A 23,885-nucleotide genomic window follows, 5' to 3' on the forward strand; every position below is an offset into this window, starting at 1 on the left:
AATTAAAGGCTGTTTTCAGTCAGAAGATAAGTGGCAACTGAGGTAAAAATTTGCTGTAGTATGCAGGTGTCTAAAAAAATAAAATAACAGGATTTTTTAAGGCATGTTGGCACCTACCACCCCTTAGAAATAAGCTGACAAGAAAAGCAGGAGAAAGACAAAGCAATGCTGATCAAAATAAAGGAAAAAGAAGGATTCAGGGATTTATGTTTACCCAGTAGTCAGCTACATAAACTGCTTGTGAATAAGAGTTTAAAATATTTTAAAATGTGTTTGAGGCATATCTAGGGTTGCTTATTTGCCAGGGAATAATATTTGTTGTGTTTCTCTCTGTCCTGTTCTAAATCTCCCCAAATAGAGTGTAATGTTGCTAATAAAACAATATGAACCCTAAAAGAGCAGGAGCAGAAGAAAACATTCCCAGGTAAGGAAATAAGAAATGTTTATGTTTTAAAGCTGAAAGTAGTTCTTGCAAACAAACAAATCACTAAATGCATGCTAAAGAAGCAGGAAGGAGAAAACACATGGTGTAGTAACTACTGTATGTCCGTAAGAGATTTATCTCAAGAATATCTCAAGTGCCAGTGTTATCTGTCTGCTAGTATACAGATATTTAAGTATCATGAACTGTTAGCAAGGTCTCTCCAAACAAAGAACGAAAGAGGAGAGATACCAAACGGAAACCTGTATGATTTTCTGGTTTTCCCAAGGTTTACTAAGTTCCCTCAGGAAGAGAGCTGGGAAAGAAGAAAACATGGTACCTTCTCAAAGGAAAAAGAGAAGCAGAGAAACATCTTGCCTAAACTTGAGAGACTGAGGGACAGGTTGTGACCATCATTTCATAGCTTGGTGCCCATGCCAGCTGCCCTCCATCCTGCCAGCCTGTATGGTTTCACCTCCAGGCTCCCAGCTGCATGTCGTGGCTCTTCCTCAGCTTCTCCTTTCTCCTGCACCACAATCCTGGCACACCTCATAGGATGAACCAAAGCTGACCAGGCTTCCACAGGTCAAGATGTAAACAAACTGGCAGCACCCCTGACTGCAACACATGCTCCGTCTGCCCTCAGCAGTAAGGGCATTGATCAGCAGCCCAGTAACTGCAGAGCTCAAATGCAGTCCTGGGTCAACATGGCATTTCACTTGCCAAATCTTTTAAAGTTTAGTCACATTGGAAGAAGTTTCCCCTTAAAGATAAATGCAATGTTTTGTTAGGTCCTTAGCTACAGTTCAGGGCTAGACTGTGAAGAGACAGATTTCAGCAAGTGTTGAAAATATAAGGGATAATTTGTGACACTCCCTTTTCTACCTCGGCCACCAAAATTTCTGCAGGGTTCGTGCTACAAACATTGGTTCCTTGCTGTAAGGTTAAAAGCAGCTTCAACTGTTTTGTTCAACTCATACTTCAGCAAGGTAAAGATACTAGACTAACGGACGAGTATAGACTATGCTCTGCTTTTCCCTAAACTCACATAAATTAGTATGGAGCATCTCCACTAACATCTCTGCCTGTGCACTGTAGAGAAGGATTTGGCTTAATGGATTTAAAGTTGCTCATGGGAACCAACATTCTAAAGCAACCTTAGGAAATCTGTGTGTAAGAAATGTCCTTGGCTTCTTTATTCCCTAGCAACATGGTAGTAAAACTCATGGACAGTAGTCTCCAAAAACATAAAATAAAGAGGAAAAAAACATTAAGAGCTATCAAAGAATAGATAAACCAGCAGGAAATGAGAGGAAAAAAAAGAGAAAACAAAGACCTCAAGACCCTAGCAGTGCTCACTAGGGAAGGTGAGAATGGAATAAGTCTCCATTCTTTTACTTCCCTTTAAAATGTGCTTGTTCCCCCCTACTGACCATCTTATTTGATTTTTTTTTCTTTGCTGGATGAATTTCTGTGATAATTACTGAAAAAACAAGAATAAAGATCCACTTGGTCTTCTGGGCCTTCACATAATTATTTTAAATTCTGCAGAGCGAAAGGAAGGAGGGAAGGTTTGCATTTTCTGTTTGAATCTTAGATCTTCCTCTAGTATATGGCACCCCTGCATGATTTCAAACAAGCTCATTAGATGCTGAGCTAAAGGTAACTATAATTAAATTCAATTTTCTATCTACTGCCAAGGTGCATAGGTTTCTGGGCAGCCAGTTCCTTGCCACCTTTTCTGTGTACTTGTGGCTAAATATGAATATTAATGAACTCTCAGTTCTCCTCACCCTCCCCTTTTCCAATTTATTCACAACTATTTTGTGTTTCTAAAATAAAAAAAGAAAAAAAAAAGGCAAAATATAATTAGCTTCCCTAAGAGAAGCCCTGAGTCTGCTCTGGCATCAGTGACCGAGCCTTCCACTTTGCTAGTGGACAACATACTCATGAAGAAAAGGACCTTTAATAAGACAGGGGTTTGATTACCTTCAGAAATCCTGACAAACTTCCGACAGCCATGGAATGAAAATAAGAATTCTTGCTTGTGTTCCAGGCCATGTTGCTCAGAGAGGATTTTGCCCTGCCTAGAAATAAATGTTTTACCCAACTTTGGTCATATGTTTCTTTATTGAAAATCTTCAGATACTCAGAGGGAGTGAGGATAGAGGGTTTGGTCTAAAACTACTGGTACTAACAAGAATAATGACATCTCCCCTCTGCCAAGCCATCACTTCTCTAGAGCTTGAAAATTATCTCTAATACTGGATTGGGAATCCATAATTATCAAGCCACATCCTTGCCACAGGCTGCAACATTGCACATACCAACCCCTCGGGCAAACTCTCCTCTCACCAGTCCCAGGCCAGGCGAAGACGCCACACTAGGGCATAGTGAGTCGGTGTGTTCCATCACGAGATGACCCCAGTGAGAGAGACAGAGGCAGAGAGCAGACCTGACCACAACCTGTTATCTCCTTCCAAAGTTATACCATCTCAGACAACCAGCACAAGTGAAACTCTTGTCCTCCACCAAGGAGGGCAGGAGAACCTGCAAGGGAAAACAGATCACAGGATAAGGTGCCCCGCCACCAAATTGGAGATGACTTCAATGGGGAGGGAAGGACACCAAGGAGGCAGCTCAAAACACAAGTGGTTGGTCTCTCTGGCCTAGCCAGGGGCTGCCATCTTGGCAGGTACCGCGGTCCGAAAGGGGGGAGGGGAATGGGGCCACGACACAGCACGGGTCAGGGACACAAAGGTGGGATGCAGGTAGAGAGAGTTTATTCCAGCATGCACATGGGTTTTTATCGGCTCTGGAGGGGAAAGGGCCAGAACACAGGGCGGAGCATGAGACAGACAAGCAGGGGAACAAACCAGGATAGAGACACAGGCAAAGGGGGGAGGAGTGGGGGAAGCAGGGAGCAGGCAGCAGGCAAACTCATGGCAAGCCTGGGCATGACCAGGTTGTGCACTGTGTAGTGCACATAATAACAGTAAAGTCCATATGATAACTGTAAGGTCCATATAATAAAGTCCTGCCAATTGCTGTGTGCTTTTCTCCACGCCTGGAACTGTTCCCATCCTGAATCTTACTCCTTCACAGGCAGGAAGGAGACTTAACCTCTCTTTTTTCAGCTTGCCCATCTTTCCTGGGCTAGATCACCACAGGATCAGGTTGAGTCCCACCAACTCTTTGGTTCCCAACCCCACCTTCAGTGGCGCTCAGTGCAGCAAGACCTCACCTTTCCTAACTCTGCCTCATTCCCACAAAAAAGGCTGGTCACAAGGACAGCTGCGAAGACCCTCACAGTGTGACGATTCATCATTCATGCCCAGGCAAGTTAAATGGGCTGGTTCATAGCGCACAGAGATACACCACCCACTCTCTCCAAACTGGGGCACGTGTCGCTGTATCTTGTGCTCTAAAAGCGCACTCCTCTTTTCAACCCCAACCCCAAAGGTACGGGCTTGCATGGAGTGCGTCTGGGTTTGGATTGAAGAGTGCTCCCCAAAATAGAAGACAAAAAGCTCATTCCAGCCTTCTCCAAATTATTTTATATTAATAAAAATTTGCATTAATAATTCATTTGCTTAGACTGCGTTCACACCTCGGTGGTGTTTACTGACTGAAAACATGCTGGTAAATGTGTTTACTGAAGAAACATTCCCTGCACTAGCAAATTTTAGGCAAATATTTGTGGTAAGCCATTTTCAAAACTGCAAACCCAAATATTTATCACAGAAGAAGTATTCTAGAAGTCCACTCACAAGACAGAAACATACTACGCAACCTCTTTCTCCAGCCAGCCGGACAGGCGCCCAGCAGCTCTACAGACAAAGAATCCTTCAGCAGGGTACTCTGAAGGACGGGGGGACAGCTGATAAAATACCAACTTGTTTATGAGCAGACCAAAACCCAAAAGAGAGGAAGGACAAAATTTATGAAGCAAGCAACTCATGGCAACTATTTGCTCAGTGTGCCCATCACATTTGCTGGAATAGGAAGTACAGTTGGGGCCTGACACAGCTCCACCGAGGTTGAGGTGAAATGGGGTTTATTCCCTTCTGTTTCTGTGGCAAATGAGTAGCAGTGGTGCTCACTCAGATTATGTGTTTGCACATAGGAACGGCAGCTGGATGGTGGCCACTGGACCTCAATTAGAAATGAAAATAGCACTTAGATGGAAAATTATACATAGCTGCAAAAATACCTCTATGTCTGCATAAATCAGAGGACAAAAAGGTAGCTTAGGAGGCAAATTTTATACTAGATCCAAGCCAAGCAACTATAATATGTGTTTTGTTTGGTATTTACACAGAATTTATCTGAAAATGAAGGTACCTTTAATTGCCAAGGGTAGCAGATGCTCTTTTCTACAAACTACTGCCAAAAAGTAAGTTAAGAAAGGAGAAGTGAAGAGGTAAGTTCAGTTCCTTCAGCATGGAGAGTCTGGTGTCCAAATACTTCAAGTTAACCCACTTGCAATAAAATTTAAAGTATTTAACTCGGACAGCTAACACTGGAGCTGATTATTTTTAGTCTTGCCAACAGCATGACACCCAAATAGTGGCAGCAGAGTTCAGCCTTCCTGAAGTGTACCTTTGCCTGTCACCCACAAGCGATCCATGAGAACTGCTAGAAGACAAACCCTGGGCCAAGCCCAAGAAGCTGCAGAAGTAGGTTTTGTTCGAGGACTTTGTTGCTTCCCCCTCCAAATAAACTGGGTGGTTTAGTCTACTGAACAACTTGATTGTGCAGCCCGGTTCTGCACGACCAGCCCTCCGCACTTCTTCTCGTAGGCTCACCACAAAGGAGAGGGCTTGATCCACCTTTGGCAAGATGTCTTCTGAGCAGTCCACAGCTCCTTTCAGTTCAGTACCTTGATGGGAGGGCAGGAGGAAACTTATATTGCTACCAACCCAGTGCAAGAGACATGCAGTAGTCTTAAAAAAAAAAAGGAGTTTATTTTTTTGAGTTTTCAGGCCTTCCATCTTTCATGACCTAAAATTTCATTCTCAAAGGACTTCCTTGAAGGCGTTCTAAACAGAACTACTCATAAAAAGCCCAAATGGCCGACAAAAGATCAATAGTGTTTTTTCCAATGAGACCTGTGAAAAATTGTATTTTTAACATGCACTTTTAACCTCTCTCAGACTCACTATCTCAGTGACTACCACGCAGCATACGGTTCTATCTGCCAGAAGAATTAAATATGTACCTACGAAGATAATGAAGCAGTAAAACCTGCAATAGAGATTAAACTCTCTGGAAACCTGTGAGTAAGTGGAAAAGGTCTAGAACAATGTTTCACTGCAAATTGGAAAACAAACAGAAGATAATTTTCTTTTAAAGCAGATGAGAACATGAAGAAACTGGAATTGTGGAAGAATTTCTTATGTACATAAGGCAGAGGAGTTGATCATCAAATATCGAGAGGGTTAACCTGTCCTTGTCAAGGGAGCAGAGGGTGATCAGTACCAGCAGCAAAACCTTCAGCTAGAGCCTGCTGGGAGAACAAACTATTGAGGCCACAGTAAGAGTTTGTAAAGCAAAGAAAATTGCCCAGTCTGGACCAGAGCTCACATTCCTCCAGCGATGTAAAAACTCAGTGCACCTAATGGGGAGCAGAAATACAGAGTTCAGTGCAGAGGGCTGGGCGGTTCTTGACATTTCATGACCGCACCACCATAAGTAGCCAGAGGGGAAGAAAAGTTTGCATTCACAGTGAGGTTTCCAGAGGCAAGCACAAGTCACCAGTCAGAGTATCTCTGCAAAGGTCACATTTGCCCAAAATTCTTGTGGGAGGGAGGCAGAGTCTGGCCCCTGCCTATTGCCCCTGCTGCAATCTCACGTAGGAGAGAGCAACCTGACTCCAACATGACTTGAAGTGGCATGCTTCAGACAGGATGCTGTATCATCTGCTGGGGCACCCTCTGAGCCATAGCATGGCAGAGAGCATCTCTGAGTCTCTATGGATGATGCTCAGCTGAGAATTGCCCTTATCCTGTTGGCCCTGGCGAGGGAGACATGCACAAGCATGTCTTCGTGAAGATTTTACAGGAACCTATGCACCAGTTGTGCTGCATGGAAATTCTTGTGTCAGAGCACTGGAGAGGTTGCTTATTGCTAGTTTTGCCAAGACTGAGAAGGAAAAGCCACAGCACCTGAATGATGCAAAAGCCACACAAACTTCCTTATTGCAATGTCCTAAAAGCTGTATTTTAGCCCCTGATAAAGGCTTCCAGTATTGTAAAGCCCTCCATATATTAATAAGCTTAATTATTTGTGAGTCTCTGGAGCCTAATCATTAACATTCCATAATTAATGCAAATGTCAGTCACTGTGGTTGCACCTACCTTACCTGCTGAGCTATCTACCACAGAGTCTGGGGGACCTAGGGGATTGTGGTGTACTCTACTCTCACTGGACCTGGGCTTCCCTTGCAGAGATTAGTGTGCACTAGAGTTTCATCCTAAGAAAACGTCCTCAGGCTCAGGAACCCAGAAGGGCTGCTGCATTCAGAAATATGCTATATTTATATGCATAAGTAATATGCAGAAAACCTTACCAACTACCCTACAAGCCCACACAGAAAGGTGGACTCTCAAAAATGCCTTCTGTTGGAGAGCAGTAAAGAGAATTAAAAATACGTTTTCTTTATTGCTCCAAAAGGGAGAAATGCAATTGAAAAAGGAGTAGCCAATAACAGCAGTAGCAATTGAAAATACTTTCTGGGCTTAAACTGCAAAACAATATTTACAGGAAACTGCACGTTGATTCTGACTCTGCAAGCCTCAGAGGCTTTTCTTTGGTGTGTCCAAGCTTCCACCTCCGCCTCACCAAAGCTAATGGAAATGGACAGCACCAGCTATTCAGGAAGCTCTTGTTTCTAGAGAAAGAAAAATGATAGGAGAAACATTTATATCAGGACAATCATTCCTTTGGCTCTTTTGCCTTCCTTCTCCCAATCCCAGTTGTAAAATAGATCACTCTAGCTAGGAAGTTACTCATACAAATTCCTTACCTATACACTGCTGCTGATTGTTTGATGATGCTGTCACCATCCCAATGCCAAAATGGGTTGGTTTTTTTTCAGAAAAAAATGCAGGTATTTTTTCTGATGACATACCATGTAACAAAAGACAACAAAACTCCAACTTCAGATACAGTGGAAAACCATCACCCTGTGACCAAGGACCACAGAATGCCTGAGGTAGGAAAACACTATTTATTCTTGTAATGCATTTTATGAACAAATCAAAAGAGGTGAGATGTTTCTGAAAATTTGATCATTCATCACCAAGGCCTTTTCCCATCTTTTAGTCATCAGTTCTACTACCTGCCGCTGCTGGAAATATGTCCTGTACATAGAAAAAGATATAACGCGCACACACACTCATGTGCACAGACTCCCAGCAACTGCCTGGCCTTCTTTGGAGAGCAGCAGATTTATAAAGATGCTAGGAACAATTAATCAGTCATTTTTATTTGCTTTTCTTTTAATAAAAAGCTACTGCAGCTATGGAATGTAAACTTTTGCCTACTTCTTAAATGTCGGAATTAACTATTCTTCTCTCTTCTTTTTTCCTCCATCTCAGAAATAGCCTTCATAAAGCTGCAAAGGATACGCATCGTATTTCTTATGCTTGATTTTTGTCTGTCAGAATGGCAATAATTTTAGAGTTACAGAGACATAAAAAATCCTGAAGGCTTGACTAAGCTGATAATTTAGATACCTTCAAGCATTTTCTGAGGCTTTGGGAAAGAAGATGTTGTGGTAGAAAAAAAAAAAAAGTGGTTTTAATCCTGGCAAAGTTTTGCCTGTGTGTATACATGTTTGTATGTGTATTTCAATGTCATGAAATACCACAGAGAAGTTTTGGGGTTTGTGGGAATAAATTTTCAGCATTTTTGCTCATTTAAGGGAGGGCGGCCAAAAACAGTCTATTCACAGAAGCTTGGCAGCAGTCCCTCATGGAGACAAATAAGTCCATTACAAGATAGTGATGTTCCCTTTCCACTGTGCAGCAATGTAGGATTTCACATCCTGTTCACATTGAAGAAGATTGAATGAAATTTATCAGTGTTCGAAAGGATCATTAAAAAAAAGAGCAAAACCCAATCGTTACTGCATCAATACTCAAGGTTATCAACTGCTAGTGTGGGGAGGTACTGTGATGGGTTCAAAGAATGAAGGGCCATACCATTACAGGCTGGTTTGTCTCTTGATCCAGCAATGCAGTCAGTCCTGGAGTCACTCCACTTGGGAACTTTCCCTCAGATTTTAAGACTGAAGGCATATGGTTTTCTGCTATTTGTGGCTCTTGGGAAAAAAAAAATGCAGAATTTCTCTTATTTACTTTTCACTACCCTGGTGGCCAGTGATCAAACATGGCAGTTGATAGAAATGGTCTTTGGCTATCTACCATCCATCTTTTTCAAGCTGAATGGAAGCAATGTTGCAACGATAAATAATTTCAAAACAACTTAAAGTATCATGAGACTCCAGATCCAGAATCATTGCCCCAAAAATAAAACCAATGAGGTTATTTTTCTCTTCTTTTACCCCAACATCCTCTTTGTCCTCTTGCTCTGGAAAATGCTTTTACTGCATCTCTCATTCTTCCTTTCCTCCCATGAGCTGTTTTATCTCTCTGGTTCACAGGAACTCCTTCTCATTATCATCTTACAAATTTTCTCTGTCTGACTCACAACAGTCTTAAAAGATACTCTCTCAGACATCAGTCTCTCTGGCCAGACCCTCTTCAGCTGTCCTTCCTCTCCAGAGACTCTCTGGGCTTTGTGGTGCTTACAGGATGTCTTGAAATTCATGGCATCTTTCTGACCCCCTCGGGAAACCCTTGCAGCTTCTGAGGTAGTAAAAGAGCTAAGCTGCAAAATTTGGGAGGGAGAGCATCCTAGAAGGATGCTAGGGTAGATACATTCCACACCATTCTTTGCATTTAATAAAATTGTCTTTGCTAGAAGTCTCACTAAGTCCTCACTGTCTTTCCAACTATAATTGTTATCGAGACACACAAAGATCTAAACTGAGAAAGGATTCCGGTTGGACTCCAAAATTGGTCAAACATTTGCAGTCATGGCACTACAAGATAACACAAGTGTAAAAATTGTTTCAATTAATGAAGTGGATTAAATAAAAAAAACCCAAACCCCTGGGGTGACCATTATGTTTCCCTTTAAAATCTCAAAGATATTAATGGCAATGGCCAGCTTGTTTTTAATGCATTGAGAAATGATAAAAAGAATATATATGTCTTACTGAATTAGGGTAGTTTTAAGAAAATGGACCATATCACTTTCCTGGTAAGAGATTTGGCTGTGAAAATACTTCTCTCACCACCCTCATACTATAACATTATCAGGTAGGCTGGTCTGTTCAGGCAGAATTGAAGTAAGAATTTTTTTCCTTTTGTTTAAGTATAATTCTGAAGTGGTTTCACAGACACCAGAGTGAATGAGAGGCAATTTCCAAAGTGCATGTGTTATTTCCTTCTAGTGTTGGTACAAGATGGAGATACGGGTTTGAAAAGGCACATTGCATCCCCCATGTGCCATGCTGAGGCAAAGACCTGACATCACATTTCCACATTGTATTCAGACCTTAGACCAAAAGGGATTTATCTTCTTTTATCTGTTAGTTTTTGGCTTCATCTCGGTCAGATAGTCTGGAAATGGCCATACAGGTTGGAAAGTTGCTGAGAATCTGCTGAAGCAGACAGAGCTTGGGTAATTCACTAGTGTCAGTGTGTATTGTTGAAGAGATGAATTACTGTTCTGGGAATTAAAGGGAAGCTTTTTAAGACTGCCTTTTTCTAACTGAAGTCATACTGATTGTTGAATTGAGCTTGCAGAATCACTGCTCTCATAGCATATGTCCCTACAATAGCAGCTACTGCTTTAGAGGAATTTGCTCTAAGGATGACCGGGATCATCCTGGGGCTCTAAGACCAACTGGCAGAGAATAACCTGTGTCCATGCAATTGAATCTTTTCAAAATGCATCCAGGCTGCCTGTTGCCATGGGGGCATCGTTAGCAATGTTTTCTTCCCAGTATCTACTGCATTATTTAAAACACTTCTTCCTATTGGCACCACAACATCTACCAAATGACACAGATAGGACAGTGATGGGAAGCTTGGCTGATGTGTACCCAGTTGCTCTCAAAGACAGGTCACTCACCTTGGTTCACCTAATGGGGGTGGTGGAAGGAAAGGGACAGGAGCAACATTAACTCTAGGATAGCTACAAAGGAAAGCTATAAAGGAAAAGTGTGTCTACACCAAACATTATAAGACCATCAGGCAAATAAAAACAACAGTATTAGATGCAGCATAAATATTCTTACAATTTACCTGCTCTGAGACAACAAGGGGAAAGACAGTACAAGGATGATGCCTCCTCAGAACAATGTCTGTGCAAGAAAGCTCTGGAAAACCCCAGCAGACTCAAGGGCGTCTTTATGATTGCAAATTTTTTTTTCAATCGCCACAAAGTACAACACCAAAATGAACTTCTATAATCCTAAGGTAAATGTTAGGTGCTGTCCTTGCTGATTGTCGGTGGAGAAATTCTCACTAACATTAATGCACACATAGTAGTGTTGCACAACCAGTTTATCATCTAATTGTCCCATGTTTTCTGCAAGTATGGCATTATTTCTGCAGGTTTCACCAGAATAGACATAGTAGAATCACAGGAGGCAGAGCTTGAATACACCTTGAGATGTCCCAGGGTGGGACAAGCTGTATCTCAGTGCCATTCCTAGTGGATGTTTTTCTCCCCTGATCTGAAAAATAGCCCATCAAGGAGGATGGCTCCCCATCTCCAGAGATGTTCTTGGACAGTTCCTCACCCTCCTCATATTTTTTTCTTGCTTTCTCTCCAAAGTCCTTCTCTCTGCAGCTCATGACCACTACTTCTTGCTTTGCCTGCAAGAGATGTAGAGAACAGATTAGTCTCCTCTCTTTACGCTTGAATACTGTTATCCTGTCCAATTTTCCCCATCAGTCTACTCTCCCTTATAGTGAATAACCCAGATCCTTGCCTTTTTGCTTCTTAGGCTATGTGTTTAAATCCCATTTTCTGGATATCTTAATCTTCACTTCATCCTCTCCAAGTGATCGATAGTTTTCTTGAAGCACAGTGCTTGACGTTGGACATGAAATAGCTTTAGGAGTGGACGGATTATTTCATGTCTTTGTTGTTTACAGGATGGACTTTCTCCTTTTCACAGGAGGCTGACATTGTTCACACCTGCTTGGCTTGTGATCCAACGTCATTCTGAGATTCTTTCTGGAAGAAACCAACAGTTTCTCATCTCTTATTTATTGAATGATCTATTTTATTTTTTTTTACCTTTCACCAGGCACTGCGGAATTTCATCCTATTTTTAGGAAAAATCTTCAGTTTTTCACAATCACTTTTAATTTTAACTCTTTTCCTATTGTACTTGCAGTCTTTCTCAGATTGGTTTTAGCTTCAGGCTTACTAAAGCCTCCTGTGATCCAGGTCATGAAACTGTATGGAGAACAGGTACTTGTGACCTATCCACAAGGCGAGATTTCTAAAAAGTTGGCACTTCATCACAATTCCCTAATATATATTTTGACATCCCTTTCCCCCTTTTGCTATCAACCACCACTCTTCTGGGCTGTGAGTTTCAAATTCACTCCTACACAAAGGCTGTGATAAGATCCTAGAAAGCATTTTCTAATTGATAACTCTGAACTTCAGCCAGAAATATAAATCTGAGATCTTCAAATTATCCTTATTCATATCTGTGGGGAATCACATTTACTACTAGACGTTTTATATCCCTTCCAACTAACAAAATGGTTTGAAAATCCTGTGGCCTCCTTTCTGATGCTCTGCATCTCCTTGCTGAAGGTAAGTTTTGCACACATTTTGGCTTAACAACGTATTATTTATCTTTTGCTTTTTTGACAGACACAAACTTGCTTTTTTGCCTGTGTTGTGTTTCTTGCAATCTGAGTCACTTTTTTTTATAAGGGAGATCTGTATGTTAGAGGTCTGTGACACAGAGGTAGGACATGCCTAGTCTGAGCAGAGCTGTGAGTCAGAAACTCTATAGTTTCAACTCTGCTTTTGCCATATAGGCAGCTGCATAGATCTAGGCAGATATTTTAGCTCCCTACCTTGTTTTATTACCAGTCAGTGCTAAAACAACGCAGCAGACAACATTGTATCCCTTGTTTTCAGTAAAAGTCCAAAATTAATACCCACAGTGAATTGCACCCAGCTAAATACATTTAGCAACAATTATTCTTTCAGGTTTTCAGTGCATATTTACAAACAACATCTTGGAAATAGGCTACCAGATCTTCAGCTGGTGTAACCGTGAGGCTTCACAGATGGCCAGGAGAACTGTTCATGAAGGCATTATGTTATCGAACTCTATTATGTTATTGGGTTCTGTAAATCCTATTTGACAAGATCTGCTATAAAACCAGTTTCTGCACCCCTGAGCTTTATTGCAAAACACCTGCATTTATACTTCTTTCCTCTGCTGAGGGCAAAAATATCTTAGAAGCTGAATCTCTTAATGGAATTGATGTATCAAGAAGAGCAGGTGGATTTCTTTAAAAAAAAAAGATTTTAAAAAGCAAACAAAGGGAAGGGAAGCAAAGGAAGGAAAGTACAGCTTCACTAAAAAAGCCTTTCTGTAACAGAATAGTAAAGAAATACTATGAGAAATCAAATACTGAAAGACTAGGAGTTACAGAAACTGGAGGTAAAGAGAATTAGAAGTAAAAGAAGCAGAGCAGGAATACAATCTCAAAGATCAATTGATAAAATATGTAACAAGCGCTGAACCATCACCAATCAATACCGCTCAGTATGAACTGAATCACAACCTAATAACCACATCACATCCACTTTGTGGCACTATCACAGCACAGCAGGAGACACTGTCCATTCCACTTTCTGAACACTCAGAGGGACTGGTCTTGCTCCTTGTACTGTCTCATGTTGCCATTAAGGCATCAGGGACTCTCCATGCAAGGCACCAACACCCTTGGATGGGACAGCAAAGACGGGGTGGGAGATATGCAGGAAGGTGAGAAGTTGATTATGCAGCCAGTGGGATTTGAGCCTAAGTAAGAAGTGGATCATCACAGATTGCAAGGAATGCAAGGCACAGACCAACATGCAGGGCCATGGAGGAAAAGTGCAGAGAGGAAAGGTATATGAAGCGTGGAGAAGTACTCAGTACTGAATGGCTCAAAACACCTTAGTGAGGGGTGGGAAATGGTCTGGAGGAGCAAGGTGGGGTGCATTTTCTTCTTGGTGCTCTGCCTTCAACAAATGAAAAGTGACTAAGAAATGCAACACCACAGATCTATGCTCCCCAAAGCAAGATGCCAATAGGAAGAGCACTGATGAATGTAATGCCTGCCAGACCTTCCAGACAGGAGGCAGTCCACATAAGAGATCACCCTGGTGCAGTTTCCTCCTATGCATGTGTACACACTGCTGATTGATCACCCCAGGAACAGCAGAACCCCAGGAAAAACCTGTCACTGCCCCCTGAGATGATCCCAGGGTTCCTCTACAGACTCCATATCCTGAACAGGTAGGTTGGCGGGGAAATCCCTAGGCCAACAAGATTTGGTTACGGTGAATCCATGCCCAGATCAGCTCTGCCTTGTCCATAGAGGAGGATGAACTCATATAGACAACAAGTAGAGATTGGCTTGAGAAGAGGCTTAGCATCAAATGGTGAGATCAAAGTCAAGTTTGACCCATTTTTACAACGTATTATGGAAAAATCTTGTCCTCTTTCAAACCAGTAAAATTCTCCAAAGTGTTTCAAAAGGCCCTAGAATACATCTTGAGTTTTGATCTAACGTTACGATATTTGACCTGCATCAGAGTCTACCATATCTTCCCCAAATTGCAGGTGGATCTAATTCAAAATTTTTATAAGGAATAATTATCAGCAGTATATGCTCCATGAAGATACTGCATTAGTGCTTGAATATGAAGCACATTTGGGATAAGTTGCAGCACTACTGTGTGCCAGAAAGGGAATGCTGAAAAAAAGAGATTAAAAAAAAAAATCTGCTTTTTCTTTACTTACCCTTATTCCAGAGAAGTACTGGATGTTTAATATTTTCTTATATATGCAAAGCCACAGTAAAACACCTCTTCATCCTAAACTCCGCCCTGAGCCTGGAGACTCTTTAGGCCACTACCATGCCAGCATGCCGGTGCCTGTTGCTAGCAGCAGGAGCGGGAGGGACAGGGGTGGCACTGCAGCTGCCACCACGCGCTCCCCTGCCCAAGCAGAGCCCGCGGGCAGCACAGCCAGGCAAGGCACAGGGGTGCCTGGCATGGATCCAGAGTGAGCCTCACACTCACACACCTGTGGATCCGCTGGAGATGACTGCAGCCCCTCTGGCAGCTCTCTTGCCAACGCAACACACACAGATGCTATCGAAGCAGTAGCCCTAGGAAAGACTGGGAACTGATTTCCTTGATTTTCTCCACATCATTTTCCAATTTTTCAGCTGGTCCCATGCCTGGGACAACATCTTTTTTTAAATTGTTGGTTCTCTTTTTGTTTGTTTTGATTTTATATTTTGAAGAGGATAATCATCAGTCTCTGTCAGATATTCAAAATTCACAATTCTGAGAATTCTTCAGGTTAATTTCTTTAAAATAAAATTAAAAGTATTTGACAAATCCACGATGAGATGAACAAGTCTCACATTTTAAAACATTTCATCTGACCAAAAAACCTTTCACAATCTTAACTGGTGAAGCATGACCAACCCTAGTCCTTCTACATATCGTATCAAACTTTCAACAAAGTTGCTCTACCATAATTTTGTTTTCCCCACTTGCAGTAGCAAATGGTGTTATATAACTTACAGGACACATTTGAAGAATACCATGCATTGCTTATGTACTATATATATTGATATTGTATGTACTTCTACATTGCTTACACCAGTATCTCACAAATGTAAGGAAATAAATCTTATCACATACATTTACAGAGCTGTTTGCAAGGAGTCTAATTAACCAAAAGTTCTCCCCAGATGAGAAAATTAAGAAATCACAGGGAGATTGAGAAGTGGTACAGGAGTGGAATTGTCTCTGGAAATTAATCAAAATGTGCATAACCAATTATTTGACAGATATTACTTCTTCTAATTATATCCAGGTATTACAACTGACAGAGAAGGTAAGGTGGCTTTTTACATAACAGTAGAGCACAGGACATCTGTCACCAAAATCTATCCCACAGCTAGTTCTCTTAATATCTCAATTAAAACAGCCTCTGATCAAAATCATAGATAAATAACTCTTTACATTTCCTGTTCTCTGACTTTGTAAGCAAATTACGTCCACAAGCTACTAAGTCTGGAAAATACTGCTCTGTGTGCTTGACAACCTGTCAAGATGCATGGAGAAATCCAGCTGAGATTGTTATCTTGACCCACGCCCAGCATGTGCTTGCAATATGCTTTTGTGCTCAGGTTATCCCATGCTATTTCAAAACACAGAACAACTCTGTTGAGTTTCTAACATCCATTGTTTTGCCATTCTATGTGCTGTTAATCTTCAGTGCTGAAGACGACTTCATTTTGTTTCAGTCACCAAACTAAACTCCAGTCCACTGGGGTTAATTCGTCACCAGCAATGCTGGCAGGATTTTTATGCTGCTCCAAATACTGCCAATGTACAGTTCAAACACACACGTATCTATGTTCACACATGCTCACACACATTTTAAAGTGTGTGTATATAAATATATGGGTACACACATACACAGAAACAACTCAAACACAGTTTCATCATCTTTTTTCTTTAAAAATAATTTCAGCCAGTGGCATTGCAAAATCTACTTGGCCTATAACCAGGAGCCTGCACCTGCACAGATCCCAGTTGCAGAACTCCTCCTGTAATTGTTAAGCAATTTGCCCGTTAAACACCACTGGTAAGAGTCTGGCAGATATTATGCTCAAAAAAACCTCGCATTTGTTTGGCTTATACGTTATTAAGACACTGCACTATTCTTCAGACCATCTAGAAAGCTGCTGTTGACATACTGGCAAAAGGTTTTGCTTTTCATTTCAAGTGAATGAAGTGTTCCTTGACATGCAAGGAGCACAGCCCAGAGGTACCAAATCTTTCCTAAACCGATGTTCCTATCCTAGACGTTCTTCCTATATCTGGAGACGTAGGAAGGAGCAGGGCTCATCGTTCCCTGCTCCCACTCCTACTCTTCTATAGAAGAGCTGGCTGTGGAAAAGGAGATGAGGAAGAGTCCAGGCTTTTCCCCTTGTAGACAGCAGTTACTTTCTATTTCTCTTCACTTCGCTCTTTTGCCAGACTTTTTAGTTAGTCTTTCGCTAATATTAGTATATCCATATAATGTTAGTATATCCATCCTAGTCCATGAAGCCATGGGCAACAGCAGTGAAAATGCACTGTTTTATATTGTAGCCCATGCTACAATACATGACAGCAATCACACTAAAGATGACTCACAGACTCTTGGTCCACAGTGTGGTTCCTGTGGCTCTCTGAAAACCACATTGCTCTGTCTTCGTTGCTACTACCCTGCTAACACATGCTACTTACTGCTGGGGTGCAGAAAAATGTATCAAAAACCACTGGCAAAGACATAATCTGCATTAGCACTGGAACAGGACTGCAAATAAGGGCTCTCAGGTAGGCCAGGGAAATGCTGGCAGAAGAGCTATAGAGGTGAGAGCTGAGAAACATTTTCCATTCATTTGATTCCCCCAGCTTCCAAAAGAGCAGAACTACTTATTTAGAAAAATGTACACAAAAATTGCACCAAAGATACCCGACTCGATTACTAGTTATTCCACATAATGTCCAAGGCACTAAATTTTGGCTGGCTGCTCAGCTCAAAAATGATCAATAAAAATTAGTCATGTTCTCCGTTTCCTTGAGTTTTCCTTTCTTGATTCCTCCCCTTTGGTCCTGAGTAGAACAGGGAAAGAACTGAAATAAGCAAGTGCACAGATCTCTGCTGAAATATTTTTTTTCAAAGTTTTCTAGTGACAAGTGCAAAATCCCATCTTGTAAAATAGTGACCCAACTCTATGTGTCTCGAGTCACATCTGCTGACCTGAAACGTTTGTCCTCTGTAGTCAGTGGGGGGCAATAGGTTGACAGATCCACCCTCTAGAGGCGCCAGACTCAGATACCTACCTTGGACAAGATAAAAGAAAGTTTGGAGATGCCTCTCTCTCTCAAAGTAACTGTAGGAAGATCCTGGAAAGCTTTAGTTCATGTATATTTATAAAGGTAGTAATATATGAATGACTGGCAGTGAAAGAGTTGAAGCCAGGTGGGAGGGATGCTGCCTTTAATATCTTGTGGCTAGCATAAAGCACACACAGAAAGGCTCATCAAGCCTGGTTTGCTGATTGCTATAGAAACCATAGTACCATTTCTGTGGTTTTTACCTCGATTTTTATTTCTCCTGTAAGTTTGGATAAGTAAAATTCTAGACTACCCATCCTTTACTTCATGAATTTTTTTAATAGAAAAAATTTCAGGCCATTCTTTGTCTTTCTTTACAATTTCTCCCCACATACACATCAGATGAAAAGCTTTCTAGCCATGCCATTAATCTGCAGGTGCTTTAGTGAGGAGATGATGTGCAGGTTTAACAAACTACTGAAGATCAGTGCTTGAAAAATGAGGACCATTATTATTCCATGGCTTGCAGATTATGAACTGATAGCTGTAGTCTCCATCCTTTGCTTGTGCTTCATAACTTGGAAATCTCTGCACATTCAGAAGAGCATTCAGTTAAAAAGGAAATGGATTTCTCTGTCTAATTAGACTAAGTGCTCTCTCCTAGCCTTTGTCCTTGTCTTTCTGGGATCTCATTTACGGTGCTATTTAAAAGGAGTCACATCTGTTACAATGAGCTGTCTGTCAACTAAACATCCCATATCAGACACAATTTTCTCTCACCTTTTACTTATACTTTTCAATAACAAGATGATGGATGCAGATTTTAGTCAGCAGTTTCAAAAAACTGCTGAAAGGAAAGTTTGCCCTCCTCCTTATCCTCTTCCAGCTTGCAATATGGTCTTGATTTAGAGACACCATGAACACAGAATAGAAAACCTGAATTAGTTTAGCCTCTAAGTTTTCTTTTCTTTAGATCAATAAAATGAAAATCATCTTGGTCTTTGCATGTTTTAATTGGAAATAGTGTTAATCGCTCAGTAGCAATAGACATTTGTCTCACTGTAAATTTTACGTTCACCCCTAGCAGCTGCAGCTGGTGTTGATTTAGTGTTACCCTGATAACCCTGCTGGGTGGTTTTTTACTTGATTTATATTCCCTATGAAGGGTGGAGGTAACGTTTCCGAGACTGTGAAAACAAAGTGACCTTACAGCTAAACTTTCCTTCCTACAAGCAGCAAAGCCATGTTTTTTACCATCTGACCTTTAAAAGCGAAATTCCAAGGGTCATCCTGAGCAACTCTGCTGCAAAGAGTTTTGTTTTAATCTACCAGCCACACACGTTCAGGGTCAGCTTTGAATGTTTGTTCGCTACTTTGATTTTCTCCATCAGTGTTTTTTGTACATGCATCCAGGGAAGCCAACACAGCCCAGGGGAAAGAGACACCCCCTGCATAGCCCATTGGTTGCATGTGTGGATGCATGGGTGCACAAATACACGGTACTGTGCTAAAGGCTGCTGTGGCACCTCCAAGCCACTCAACCATGTTTTCCAGCCCAGTGCTGGGCAGAGAAGTTAACGTGGGTCCTTCAGCCTCACCAGGGCTTGGCTTGGGGCAGCATCCATGGTGCTCAGGCAGGGTCTGCCACAAGGACTTTGCTGCAGTTTTGAGGATGTGTGTTCTTCACAGTGTTGCTTTTATAAGACAGCTCTTTCTCATGGCTCTTTTGTGCATTTAAGCTATGAATTCTTAGTATTTGTTGTGCTGGTTCATCAGTGACCTGGTTTCACTAGGCCTTCAGAGGCTCAGTCATGACACAAATGATTAATACTAACAAGAAAAGCCTTTTTCTGAAATACCTGTGCCTCATTTGTAATGGATAGCCAGTCAATACTTTGCAAATTTAACATCCTCCAGAGGAAAGAACAATTTACTTTTTTTAAACCCATTTTCTATCAGTATGTCATCAGCTACTTGCTGCTCTCTTGTGTAGGAATTCTTGTAAACCTGAAGCCTAAGTTTTAGTCTAACATTTCAGTCTCAGTTGAAATGCAGACATTGCCCTTCCTGCATAAATTGTATATTGAAAGCCAGACTTAGCATTCCATATGAAAACCATGACAAGAGCGAGCAGAAACATGGCTCAGTCTTTACAAAGACCAAGATATGTCTCTGCCTGGGTAAAACAGCTGTGACAAAAGGTGGGACCAATACGCAGGGTTTCTAACTGTTTCTCTATGTTGTTTTCCATCATTTCCATTTTAGACAACAAAACTCCATTGGGCCCAACTGCTTTTTAACATCTAATGATTTGAAAGGTTTAGCCTTTTTGATTTCAGTAGGATTTAAATTACATTTGGACACATCATCCTGGCATACCCCTTAATACCTCTAGTTCTAGTTTACACAGTGAGGTGGGCATGATAGATGCAACCCTTATCTGATCTGAGCCAGCCACAAAGCAGGCAGTCTTCGGCTCATTTTATCTTACAATACAGATACCTTCTCTAGGATTGTATTTTGTCTTTGCCAAGTTTAGAGTGAAGCACAGCATACAGCCAGAGGGAACAAAATCTATGTTTTTAAATTAAACAACAAATTAAAACAGCCTCTGTTATAACTTCAAAAACCTTCCCACTTCTCAAAGATACACTGCATATATCTCAGAAGCAAAGTTCATGCCAAAGGGCTTTTTTATAATTTTTTTTTTTAGCTGCCAAATGCTGCATTAACTAACTAGCTGAAATGCTGACTCATCAGACCCTACTTGTCAGAAATGCCTGTGTGCTCTCAAATAGAGATTGTTTTCTTTTCTGAGAGTTTAGATGCCTCTTCTGTGACAAGTTTCAAGCTTTATGGCTTCATGAGATATTTCATCCTTATTTGGTTCTGGATTGCCACCATAGATTTAGACCTATTGGCTGTCCTTTTAAACCTTCTTATGGCTGAAGTGACATGATATTATTATTATTACTGTTATTGTTATTATTATAATCATATTTTATTGTTTTATTTTATTATTATATTTTTTGTTGAATTAAATTATTTCCTCCATTTTTCTACAAAATATCCTCATTTGAAAGCTGGATCACAAGTGTTTCTATCTGTCCATCTTTTGGGGGATATTTTTTTCCTAAGGAACCCTAGCTCAGCAGGCACACATTCTTTAATTGAAACTGATTTATGGTGCTATCAGCTCTCTTAATTTTTTAATTTCACTGAAATCACAGGATTTGAGCAGGAAGTTGGAATTTGAGACAAAATTAACTCAGTGCAGAAATAGTGAGAGAGGGTACAGTGATGCAGAAACTGGAGGAAACAGTATTGTTTGGGTAGTTCAGGGCAAAATTAATTGCTGGGAAGAGACAGATATGTACCTTAAAGTATGTCTAGCAGGGGGCAAAATCACCTTGCCTATAAATGTAAGAGAGCTGACAGTACTAATTTTCTCATACATTTAGTAAATTCAGTTTAGAAAGAAAATTACCTTTTTCAACCTCAAAAATGCTATAAAATTTACAGTACGGCTTATGAATCTTAAAGATCTGAGTCTAACAGAATCTTTTCAGGTTACCACTCTTGCCAATGAATCCAGAACAGTTTAGATTAAATTCACTGCTAGGCAGACAGCATATAAGGCACAGAATCTGACAAGTTTCTTAACATGAAAAAAAAACAAACATCTGATTCACACAAACCTGGTGATGAAGAGATTCCAGCAAAATTTCACTTTTACATTCGAAGATACATAGCTTTGGCCTGAATCTGTTTAACTCGAGATCCTGTTGCTATTTACAATGTTATCAAGTTGATAGTGGTTTTTAAAACATTGTAATTCCCCTTACATTGGTATTTTATGGACTGAAGTCCTACAATCCCTCACGCAGCTGTCAAAACCTCCAACTTTCCCAGGACAACTGTTTCAGTTTATTTAAGTGCTGTCAGTGCCAAAATCTGGGGCATTCTTAAAATCTGATGGTAGCATAAAATAAACTGAAGCTGAGTGTCAGAAAAAACGGAACAGGGAATATATTGCTCACTGACTGAGTTGTTAATAAGAAAATGAATTGTACAATGAAAAACCTTCTTTGAAAAGAGGGAGACACCACCAGAATTTCTGGTTTTACTGAAAAACTCAATACTGAAAGACTGCAAAAAAGTAGGCACTTCACCCCAGAACTGAGGGTTGGCTTCGCACCGCTGTGCAAACACAGCTTTTGCCATAGAACAGGCATGTTCTTTTACAGCTAAATAAACATGGCAGTCATCCAGTCACGTCCCATGGATGCCAAACCTTTGCTTTCCCCAGTCAACCCTCACTGTCAAAGACTTTTTCTCTGTGGAGACCCCACCTTGAACTGCATCCAGTTCTGGGGTCCCCAGCGCAGGAAGGATATCAACCTGTTGAAGCAGGTCCAGAGAAGTGACACCAAGTTGATCAGAGGGATGGAGCACCTCTAGCATGAGAAGAGGCTAAGAGAATTGGTATTTTTCAGCCTGGAGAAGAGAAGGCTTCAGGATGACCTAATTGCACCCTTTCAGTATGCGAGGGGTGACTACGAGGAAGATGGAGAGGGACTATTTACAAGAGTGTGTAGTGACAGGGTAAGGTGAAATGATTTCAAACTGAAAGAGAGTAGGTTTAGATTAGATATTAGGAAGAAATACTTTACTGTGAGGGTGGTGAGGCACTGAGTAGTCGTGGATGCCCCATCCCTGGAAGTGTTCATGGACAGCTGTTTAAAGCCAGGATAGAGCTCTGAGCAACCTGGTCTAGTGAAAAGTGTCCCTGCGCCTGGCGAGGGGGTTGGGACTAGAAGATCTATAAGATCCCTTCCAATCCAGGCCATTTTATGACTCTGTGACTTCACGTGACTTCTACAGGGCCATTTGCAAGGATGAGAGAGCTACCAAAATCCATCCCTAAAGGATCCAGGCAAGACAAGCAAAAAATGAATAGTTCTGGGAAAGATAAGAAAAGCATGACAAAAGTAATAAAAAAGTTTACAGAAGCCTCTTCCTTTTTCTCATTGTATGTTTGCATGTGACTTAGTTGAGAAGAGCCTGGCCCACCCCAGTGGGAGAGAGGCACTTTGGAGGTCAGGGCTGGAAGGCAGAGATGGGATCAGCCAAGAGCCCATGTATCATAAAGCTTTTTCAATGCATCTTTCTTTGTAGGTTTGCTGGCCTGCTAGGCTGCATAGCTTTTCTGATACAAGATGTAGCATCCAAAGAGAACATGCTGATCAGTCTTAAGGTAAATGCAGGGTTACAGATTTAGTTTTCAAAGTTTCCTTTCAATTTATTGCAAAAAAACCTAAATTGGTGCCACCAAATTTAATGACAAGGCTACCCTGCTGAGTTTGGAGCCCAGAAAGCTATTGTCTCCCTAGTCTATGTATCCTAGACTGTGCTAATGTTTCCTATAATGCAGCTAATAACCAACCATCAGCAATAAATGCCTTGTCATCTCATTTTTGCACACAGCAATAGCTGGAGCAGTGATACTGACAAATGAACCTGTGTAATCACTTTAGATTTCTTTGTTACATTTCACAGTGTGAAGACTGCTTCTGCTCAGCACGTCACAAAAAAACAAACAAGAGCTATAGCTGTCTCTTCCATCAATCTCAGCTTATTTTTGTCAGTCCTCTGCCTGTACAGCCACAACTCCACCACTGCTTGACAGTGAATGGGAGAGCTGAGGGTTTGCAGAAGGGAAGATGGATGGTGGTCAAAGCGAGACGGATGGACCTCTGCACTCTCCCTTATCCTTTGTAAACAATTTTTGCCTTGAGAGAGGCAAGCAGACGGGGGAAAGCGAACTTTTTTTATACTTTCCAAGGCTGCTTCATATGGAAAAAGAGAAAAGTGGGAAGGGGGGGACTCATTAAAATCCAGTCGAGTCTGCCATTTTCCCTTTTACCTTTTCAATCTTTTTATAGTTTCAAATCATTAACTATCAGCATGAAGCTCAAAGGTAGTGCTAGCCGTCTATGAAACAGTGACACATTTGACAATAATGCTTTTGAAGAGCTTGTCACATCCTCTTCCCAAATCAGTCTCATTAATGCTCAGACTGTCTTCTCTTTTCTCCCTGCTTCTTTTCTCCTGATTTCTCTCTAATTAGCTTGTTTTTTTATGCTCCCTCGTTCCACAGTTTGAGCTTAAAAAAAAAAAAAGAAAAAAGAAAAAAAGAAAGGAGGTGGATGTCATTTCCATGAACCCC

Source organism: Neopelma chrysocephalum, unplaced genomic scaffold, assembly GCF_003984885.1.
Source record: "Neopelma chrysocephalum unplaced genomic scaffold, ASM398488v2 Primary Assembly neopelma1_26, whole genome shotgun sequence".
Lineage (NCBI taxonomy): Eukaryota > Metazoa > Chordata > Aves > Passeriformes > Pipridae > Neopelma > Neopelma chrysocephalum.